A 9,048-nucleotide genomic window follows, 5' to 3' on the forward strand; every position below is an offset into this window, starting at 1 on the left:
CTCCTAGTGGCCCAGCATACAGAAATCTGATATATGTGTATATGTAAACTACATCTATGGAACACATTATGGAAGTACCTAATGAGCGAGCCATCTCGCTTCCTTCTCATCTTTGTTGAGAGTTCCACATGCACACTACCGATCGGGACAGGATGTTTACAGATGTAGCTACACCGCCAATCATATCTTTCACAAATCAATGTTTTCTCACATGAGTTCCGACCAGCATAGTAGCTTTTACAAACATTTGGCTATTGACAGTAGGGAAGTGCTCTACTGAAAATATGTCTCTGTCAACCCTGAAATACAAATTTGCCAATGAAAACCGTCAGGTTAACCCTGCCGGGACTTGCAAGTATTTGTTTATTTTACCGCCGTCTCCAAACGCCTGCTTTTTTTTTTTTTATTAAATTCATTTGCATTTGTTTAAAATTTGTCATTACCAAAAACGAAGCTTTTAAAAAGGCTGCTAAAAATGTCTGGCCCATCTACATTTCCTGGTTTTAAAATCTAGCCCAATTAAATTTGTAATTGAATAGACCTGATATAGGGTATAATAATTCTCACTATACATTCGGACAACTCTACAAAATGGCAAAATAGTGCCAAAACACTGTCCATATTCACACGCTCTCTCTCTGCAGCGAGCAGGCTGCGAGTTTGTTTTACGTTGATGGCCAAATGGTGTGTCGCTTTAAATGTTGCCACCGCAAGGAATTGTGGGATGGCATTATCTCCTTTCCTTTCGTAAAGGATGGTCCAGTGTTTCCTATGCTAAAGGAGATACAAAAGGAAGCACCTTTCCTTAGCATTTAGAGAATTCAACCAGGGCATACGTTCAGCCCCGACAAAACGTAGCAAAACATTTATTAAAATGGAAATGGTGATGCTTTGAACACCCTGTTGTGTATGCAAGCATACTGCACTGCACTGTCTTTTTAATACGGCGCCATCTTTAAGGACATCTCAATTCCTAAAATGCATCTCGAGGAACGAGGAGGCTTGCTGGAGAAGCTATGAGTGATCCTTTTGTATTCACAAGTTGTATTAATGATTTAAGATGATCAAATGCGCAATCAAACTTTCTGCCCTTCTCTGTTTGTGTAGCGCCTCCAGTGTTGGAAATCAACTTTTTTACAAAATCTACCAGTCACTTTCTTGTATTAACCGGTGTTGTGTCGATATGTGCTACCTATTGAGATGTGCTGCTCAGCGGTTCTGTGGAAAGTAGCAACCTTGAAATGTTCCCACTCACCAAGAAATGGCAAGATGTCAACACTGCTGCATTGTGCGAGACAGTAGGTGAACATTTGAAAACTCTTGAGGAGAACATGTAATTTTACTTCTCTTCAGCCTTCACTGAATGCCTTGACTGGGTTAGGGACCCATATAGCTCAACATCAGTTGTTGGAAAGGACATGGAGGAACTAACTGAACTGAGACAAAATCGTGGTTTAAAGCTAAGGTTTGCTGATCTACCTTTAGACAGTTTTTGGTTGGCTGCTGCCAAGGAGTTCCCAATTCTGGCAAACAAAGCTATTTTGATATTGCTCCCATTTTCCACAACATATCTGTGTGAGCTGAGCTTCTCAAGCCTGACTGCTATAAAAACTAAAAACAGAGAGAGACTAAGAGCTGTTGAGGTAGAGCTTCGTGTGTGTCTTTCTTCAATTCCTGCCAGGATATCAGCTCTGTGTTCATCCAAACAGGCCCAGGTTTCACACTGAGTAGGTAGAAATATGATCATAAAAGACTTTTTTCTTTGTGTTTATTTGATTCCTATTCAAGACACTTTGATAAGAATGACTGTATATTGTTAATATAGGCTACAGAGTTTCATTTTTTAACATTTTCGGTTGGTGGTGTGCCTTGTGATTTTTTTCAACAAAAAAATGTACCTTGGCTCAAAAAAGGTTGAAAAACACTGGGCTAGGCTATGAAAACAGAGCTACCAGTAAACAGGTTTTCATTTCCTGTAGGCATTGTGGATGCAGCACAAGCTGGCCAAGTTGATTCTTTGCAAATGCTTTACAAATAAACCATCAAAGAGCGAATCATGAATGGAAGGATTGCTGCCTTTTCATCTCAATTAGTTAACATTAGCTAGCTACAGACTGCCGCTCAAAGGCTACCGGCATCTACCGCCAACTTTTAAGGTGGAATGTTTTTTTGCATGTTACTCAGTGCATGAGTTGACACGTTAATCAATCAACACACCTTATATGTGAAACCCTGTGAACAATCCCCACATTGTCTCTTTGTTCCAAGTAAAACAAGCAGACTCGCAATTCAATCTACATTGTGGAATGTCACAAATCTCTCTCTTACACTACTCATTCAGCCACCACCGTGGCTGGGAGGTTGAGCAAATTCACCTGCCACTACACAAAATCACCTGCATTTGGTGGGTGGCAGGTGCCAATTTCCACCCCTGAGCGCCTCGTAAGGTGCGTTGTTCTAGCCGCATTCCTTAATGACATTTCACCTTGATATTAATTGCTTTTATCGGCTACACCCAATTCAACTGCTGTAATCGTGACATGATGTTTACAAGTGCAAACAGCTGCTAACGTCACATTACTATATCAACAAGAACATTCTCCAATCAGAACTAATTTGCTGTATTTCATGTTTTCTAGACTATTGCCCATTATGTTGTCTGCAACTTTACAGCAGAAATGAACATGTTTACAGCCTGGTACAAAAAATGTTTTTTGTCTCTATAGATAATTTCCTCCTTCATGACAACTGTGAGAGGGGTGAATTTTTTTTATAACTCACCTGTTTAAATCATATTAAGGCTAAAAGTTCTGCATAATTTAGGGCGTGGCCACTTTGAGTGACAGGTGGGGGATTCCAGTGCTGTCACCGCTAACGGTCTGCTGTCTGCTAGCTGCCCGTCACCTCAGCTCAGTTAGTCACCGAACTTGACCTCTCTGCCGTGTTTGTGCATTTTGGAGACTTTTTAATGAAATCATCTGAAGAATTATATGGCTTGCTGTGCAGTCAATTGTATCAACAGACCTTCCAAGAAGTCTGAGAGTCCAGTTTTTTCGGTGAGTGAAATTCTAGTATTTTATTTTTATGTTAGCAATAATTAGCAGCTTTCGGTGTCTGCGCTCACCATACATGACTTGTTAGCTAATTAGCCAGCTAATGAATTAGCCTTGGGTTAGCCTTTGAGCAAGACGCCCAGCTATGCTAACGATGCTAACTTAACAGGAGCGTATGTTAGCCACAATTATTAAACTGGCATGCACGGTGTCAAAACGTAATAGAGAAGTGTTAGAATTTAGGGTGATGATACTTTTGAACAAATGGCATCTGTGTGAGGTTGGAAAATAAAGGTCCACCTCGTTAGTTAGCAAAAGTTATGCAATGTTAACATTAAACTTACCATATGGGCAATGTAACGCTAATGCTAGACTTGGCTAGGTACTGTAACTGTGGTCAGGGAGGGGAGCTGCTGTGGATACTGATTAGAATAAGTGGCTGCACCTGTGCCTGATGAGGACTAGAGGGACGGACTATGAAGTGTTGAAAGGGAGAGAGTTGAGGTGGGTACGCTGTTCTGGTGGTGCCGGTACAGGGAGATGCAGCGTAAGGTGAAGGTAGAGGTGGGAACGAAGAGTAGAAGAGGTGACTGGTGTGGAGCAGGAAGTAGATGAAGTAGAAGATTAGCAAGAGTGAAGTGAGGAGGACGTTGAAGAGGATGAAGAGTGGAAAGGCAGTTGGTCCTGATGACATACCTGTGGAGGTATGGAAGTGTCTAGGAGAGGTGGCAGTAGAGTCTCTGACTAGTTTGTTTAACAAGATCTTGGCGAGTGAGAGGATGCCCGAGGAATGGAGGAGAAGTGTACAGGTGCCAACTTTTAAGAACAAGGGAGATGTGCAGAGCTGTGGCAACTACAGAGGAATAAAGCCGATGAGCCATACAATGAAGTTGTGGGAAGGCTAAGGGCAGAGGTGAGCACTTGTGAGCAGCAATATGGTTTCATGCCTAGAAAGAGTACAACAGATGCAGTATTTGCTTTGAGGATGCTGATGGAGAGGTACAGAGAAGGTCATAGGGAGTTGCATTGTGTCTTCGTAGATTTAGAGAAAGCGTATGACAGGGTGCCGAGAGAGGAGCTGTGGTATTGTATGAGGAAGTCTGGAGTGGCAGAGAAGTATGTTAGAGTGGTGCAGGACATGTATGAAAGCTGTAAGACCGTGGTGAGGTGTGCTGTAGGTGTGACAGAGGAGTTCAAGGTGGAGGTGGGTCTGCATCAAGGATCGGCTCTGAGCCCCTTCTTGTTTGCTCTGGTGATGGGCAGGCTGACAGAAGAGGTTAGACAGGAATCTCCATGGACTATGATGTTTGCAGATGACATTGTGATTTGTGGTGAGAGCAGGGAGCAGGTGGAGGAAAATCTAGAGAGATGGAGGTCTGCTCTGGAAAACAGAGGAATGAAGCTCAGCCGCAGTAAGACAGAATACATGTGCGTCAATGAGAGGGACCCAGGTGGAACGGTGAGGTTACAGGGAGCAGAGGTGAAGAAGGTGCAGGACTTTAAGTAGTTAGGGTCAACGGTTCAGAGCAATGGAGACTGTGGAAAAGAGGTGAAGAGGCGAGTGCAAGCAGGTTGGAACGGGTGGAGAAAAGTGTCAGGTGTGTTGTGTGATAAAAGAGTATCAGCAAGAATGAAAGGAAAGGTGTTCAAAACGGTGGTGAGACCAGCGATGTTGTACAGCTTAGAGACAGCGGCACTGAAGAAAAGACAAGAGGCAGAGCTGGAGGTAGCAGAGCTTAAGATGTTGAGGTTCTCTTTGGGAGTGACGAGGACGGACAGGATCATGAATGAGGACATCAGAGGGACAGCTCATGTTAGATGTTTCGGAGATAAAATCAGAGAGGCCAGATTGAGGTGGTTTGGACATGTTCAGAGGAGAGACTGTGAATATATTGGTAGAAGGATGCTGAGGTTGGAGCTGCCAGGCAGGAGGTCTAGAGGAAGACCAGAGAGGAGATTTATGGATGTAGTGAGAGAGGACATGAAGTTAATTGGTGTGAGTGAAGAGGACGCAGAGGACAGGGTTAGATGGAGGCACATGATTCGCTGTGGCGACCCCTGAAAGGGAACAGCCGAAAGGAAAAGAAGAAGAAGATAGGAAGTGCCTTGTGCATTGTAGTCTTAAAGCTGTGTTTAAGTTTAATGTACATAGTCTCTGTGAAGCTATCTTAAAAGCTGTGGGTAAATCTTAAAGTACATATTCTCTGTAAAGCAATCCTAAAAGCTTTAAAGTACACAATTTCTGTTAGTAAGCTTAAAAGCAGTATTTTAATCTTAATATACACATTTTTCTGTAAAGTAATCTTGAAATAGTGTTGTACATATTTTTGAAGCTGATAAGTATTGAAGGAAGAAGGAACTAGTAGTGAGAATGATGTATTTTTATTAGAACATATTAGAGAGGAAGGAGACATACAGATTCAAGAAGTGAGGACACATTTTTGGTTGGAACAAACCTACTACGATAAAGAGGTTGTTGAGTGTTGGCAAAACGAGCAAGAATTAATCAGAAACTTCGGCAGATAACTAAAATTGTTAATTTGTTACAGGTAAAAGAAGAGTTTCCTGACGTGCTGTGGAAGAAGTCAATACGTAGGTGGTTTACTCTGATAGCATTTACACGAATGCTGGAGTTGCTGTGTAATGATCCAAGAGCAGTTTCTACAATCCCATTAGGTATGTCAGATATGTGACAGCGGTGCAAGATCGAGTAACAGTGAATCCGCGACTGTGTATCACCATCATCCCAAGAAGGGTTAGGTGGGAAACAGGTAAATTGGGTGATATTGTTAAAACCCTGACAGACACAGCTCAGAAAGACTAGAATTGGAGTGAAAAAATACAAAACAGGTGTCACTGCTAGTAAAATACTAGTATTAATAGGAAAAAGAGACACAGAGCAAACTGCACACACTCACAATGCAAATGCAAGCTTTAGTGAGTGGGGAGATGAGGCAAGTGGGAGAAAAGATAAAAAAGGAGCTGAAGGAACAGAAAACAGCCCACAGCGGCCTGGCAGACCTCCGCCATACTTCCCTGTTAAGAAGCTGGTCACAGCGGGACAATTTCCATCACTAGAAATGAGAGATGATGAGGAAAAAGAGATATCAGGCGAACTGCAAGGGAAATTCACACTGACACTAAAGCAAACAAATGAAAAGGGGGCAGCACAAGACAGTGAAACAGAAATCACAGAAATAAAAGAAAATGATGAACTGCTTGTGTCCAGCCAGTCCTAAAAAACCTGGGCTTGATCCCACCCTCCTGGATAACTATCGCCCAATCTCCAAATTGCCTTTTATTTCGAAGATTCTCGAAAAACTTATTTCTAAGCAGCTTCTTGCTGCTGTGGAAAACAATAATACCTTTGAAAAGTTCCAATCTGGCTTTTGTCAACAACCACAGCACTGAGACAGCCCTTCTCAAAGTCACTAATGACCTTTTAATGAATGCAGATGCAGTCATGTGCTCAATTCTTGTGCTGCTGGACTTAAGTGCTGCCTTTGACACAATTGATCGTGGCATTCTTTTAGATAGACTGAGGCACTGGGTGGGCATATCTGGTACTGCACTAGACTGGTTCTCATCTCATCTGTCCAATAGGAAATTCTGTGTCAGCATTAATAACTACATGTCATCCTTTACCCATATCAAGTACGGTGTGCCTCAAGGTTCAATTCTGGGACCAATACTGTTCTCCTTATACATGCTTCCTTTGGGTGATGTCATCCGCAGACATGGGAACTGGATGTCGATAAATTTCGATAAATTCGATACATTTTCTGCAGCTCAACTCAAATAATACTGAAATCCTTGTTATTGGGCCCCAACACATCACTAAACAAATACTGCCATCCACTGGTAACCTGTCACAACATATCAAGCCTGTTGCAAGAAACCTTGGTGTTCTGTTTGATAACAATTTATGTTTTGAGCAACATATCACTAATCTTGTCCAATCATGTTTTTATCACCTCAGAAACATTGCAAAAATCCAATCTATTTTAAATCTTAGTGATGCAGAAACTTTTGAACTTGATTATTGTAACAGCCTGTTCACTTGTCCTAATCAAAAAACTTTGACACGACTGCAAACTGTACAAAACTCAGCTGCTAGGCTGTTAACCAGGATCAAGAATTACGACCACATAACACCTGTTTTAGCCTCTTTACATTGGCTCCCTGTTGGTTTTAGGATTGATTTTAAGATCTTGTTGATTACTTTTAAGGCCTTTTATGGCCTGGCTCCAGACTATATTTTAGACCCTGTAATCCCTTATGAACCTCCACGTGGTTTGAGATCTTGGGGCAAGAGTGTCCTGTCTGTTCCTGAATCCAGGATGAAAACTAAGGGGGACAGAACTTTTGCTATCAGGGCCCCAAGGCTCTGGAACAACTTGCCCGAAGAAATTAGGTTGTCTGAGTCAGTGTCTTCTTTTAAGTCTCTTCTCAAAACACATTTTTATCTGAAAGCAGATCCTGATTTTACCTGAACTTAATATTTCGTCATTCACTGATATTTTATTTCTCTTGTTGTGAAGCACTTTGTACTTTGTTTTGAAAAGTGCTCTATAAATAAAGTTTTATTATCATTATTATTATTATTATTATTATATATTATTATTATTCTAATTATATACTATTAATATAGTATAGTATTATTATTATTATTATTATTATTATTATTATTATTATTATTATTATTATAACTGAGTACTTGCACACTAGAAACCTCTTCTCAAGAGGAATTGTTCTTCAGGAGAGACCACACACCATCACAAGCCAAGCTTCGCCTGAAGAAAAAAATTATCAGCGGGAGAAAATCACAGACATCCTCAGGTGATGACACTCCTGCAGGGAGAGACAGAAAAGTGTATCAGGAAACAGCAGGAAGAAGTTACTCACCAGGCCATAAGGACAGAATGAATTACAAGGAAAAGGAAAAAGGTGCAAGCAGAGAACAGAGGTTCTGAAGGATGGGTGTTGCTACCAGGGTCAAGAGGGGGGCAGCGATGAACTGAAAGAGTCAGCAAGGAGGCAGCCAGAATCAAATAGAGATGGACCGGAAAGAAGCCATTGAGCAGATAACATCCAATGGGAGACACAGAGAACACCAACAAAGAACTCCTCAGACCGGAAGGACCTGCATGAACTGAAAGAAGAAGAAAGAAGACTCAATGCTGAATAGAAAGAGTCCTGGAAGATGTTGACAAGGTAACAACAAACAGTCAACAAAGATTGAGGGTGCAACTGGATGGCATAATGACAACAGAAGATCATGTGGCTGCAGAGAGACAACAGCAACTGGAAAGCATAAATAGATTAATATCGGATGTGGTGGATGCACAAAGGCAGCAGCTGAGAGAAATGCAAACAAGAACAGGAATGGAACTGAGAAGTAGCAGAAAAGTGGGGGGAGCCAGATACGAAGTACCATGGACAACAAAGAGCATGTTGCAAGTGGATATAGACAACAGCAAATGTATGTGCCCCATAATAATCAAAGCACAAGGGCAGCACCAATATGTTCCCTGGTCATTTATGGATATGGTGGGGCTGGTAGGCAGACTCCCAGACTTCACTGAAGGGGCCAACAAATGGATTACTGCACTAGAGGAAAGCACAGCAGGAGTAGCATTGGCCCTGGGTTACATCAAGGCCTTGCTCATGCATGTAGCTGGAAAACACATGACTGAGGAAATCTTCTGTGCAGCAAACCTGAAGTTGGTGGTAGCTGGGAACACAGCAGACCACGTGGGCATTGGTATCGCAACATGGTATGGGCTGAATTTTAGAAAGCAGTATCCAGAGAAAATGAACCCCTCCAGGCTGGATGGAGAAACACTAAAAGACAGTGAATGCCTATCTAAGATTCTACATGCTTTTCAGAGGAAATGGAGAGATGAAACAGGAAGCGCTTGAAACGCTAACAAGACCACACAGAGCCTGTTCAAGGTGATGGTGAAAAAGGCCATGCCACAAGAAGTACAGAAAC

This window comes from Siniperca chuatsi, linkage group LG6 (assembly GCF_020085105.1).
Source record: "Siniperca chuatsi isolate FFG_IHB_CAS linkage group LG6, ASM2008510v1, whole genome shotgun sequence".
Classification (NCBI taxonomy): domain Eukaryota; kingdom Metazoa; phylum Chordata; class Actinopteri; order Centrarchiformes; family Sinipercidae; genus Siniperca; species Siniperca chuatsi.